Consider the following 1,666-nt stretch of genomic DNA (forward strand, 5'->3'; position numbering starts at 1 on the left):
GTGACAAAGGGCCTGAGGATGATGGTAAAACTGTTCAGAACAGGCCCAGATCTGGTACCTTCTGCTGGTGCCTTGATCATCAAAGCCCTCAAGGAACTGCCAAGAGACAGAAAAACATTAAGCCCAGTCAAAATAACCACTTTTGATGAGATCGTCAACATTGTCCAACAGGTACCACATCAGTCTTTAGCTAGAGAATTCTCTGGAACCATTAGAGGTCCAGGAGACTGCCCAGTCTGCCCACCACAGGTGGCGTCGGTAAGTGGTGCAGTGGAGTGCCCAGCTAGGTAAGAGCTGCCACGGGAAATACTTCAGTAAACCATCATTTGACAACCAAAAAAGACCAAACAAACCTCACTGCTCAACTGAAAGATTTTTAGTTTCGTTTGAACATGGTTACAGCAAGCTATTTCTAAAACCCTGGACCAGGGTGGGAGTAAAAACTTCCTCATTTGCTCCAACAGCACAGCTTTCTGAACTAGGAAGCTGCTGAGGCCAGCAGCTGGCTGCACTTCCGGTCCCTTGACTTTGCATAAGCTGGCCTTCCCCCGGGAATCTCCAGCAGGCCCCTTCCTCCATTTGTGTGGCAGGTTCAGAAAACCTCCTCTCCACAGGCATGCTGCTGCCCTTCGGTGCTACTCATTTCTCAGGTTTTAGCTAAACTGATTCTCTCTGGGCAGCCCGGGTGGCTGAGTGGTTTAGCGCCGCCTTCAGCCCAGGGTGGGATCCTGGAGACCGGGAATCGAGTCCCATGTCAGGCTCCCTGCGTGGACCCTGCTTCTCCCTCTGCCTGTGTCTCTGCCTCTCTCTCTATGTCTCTCATGCATAAATAAATAAAATCTTTAAAAATAAACAAACAAACAAACAAACTGATACTCTGTGAAAAGGCTCAGTTCCTGTTGGGAACCAGCAGTGAGCAGAGGCCTTTGTGGTCAGGCCAAAGCTGACCTCCCAGGGCAGGTGATGGGACCATCCAAGGTCACATTTGAGTAGGGACTTGACTGACGGGAGGGAGTGACCCTTGGGATACACGGTGTGAGCAAGAATGTCACGTGGAGGGGTAGAGTGGCCGCGCCAGATTTGAAGCCTTAAGCCCTGGAGGCGTCGGGTGGGGAGGTCATGAATGAGCAGAGGCCAATTCCTGTGCAGCTGTTCCACTGGGCAGCTCTAAGCTTTTACATGTTTGGAAATAGGGGCCCTTACTGGGGACAGGAAAGACTTAAGGAAGTGGTTTCCCTCGGGGATCTTCTTCAGGGATCTACTTCGTGGTGATAAGGGACGCCCTGGGGTTTGAGCTTGCTTGACTTCCCGGTTCCTAAATAACCTAGACCTGATCCTTTCAGCTGTGTGGCTTTCCCTCTCGACAGCACAGTGATGTTTCATGTCCCAAAGCCTCGGCCACCCCCACCCCCACCCCCACTTTGTGACAGCCTGGAGATAGAAGATGACCCTCTAAGTGGACAGTGTGTGTAGACAACGTGAACTGGGGGCTTTTCTAGTTTGAACTGAGCTTCTTCCCTCCAGATCAGGGGACTGATCTTTGTGTGGTGCTGGTGGTGGGCCCCAAGGCTGCTCCTTCCTTGCTCCCTGTGCTCCCTGGGAACAAAGGTGGGGCCACCCCTGAATCCTCAGCCTACTGGCAGTTGCTTCCTGCACCCAGCGCCAG

Source organism: Canis aureus, chromosome 21 (genome assembly GCF_053574225.1).
Source record: "Canis aureus isolate CA01 chromosome 21, VMU_Caureus_v.1.0, whole genome shotgun sequence".
Taxonomy (NCBI): Eukaryota; Metazoa; Chordata; class Mammalia; order Carnivora; family Canidae; genus Canis; species Canis aureus.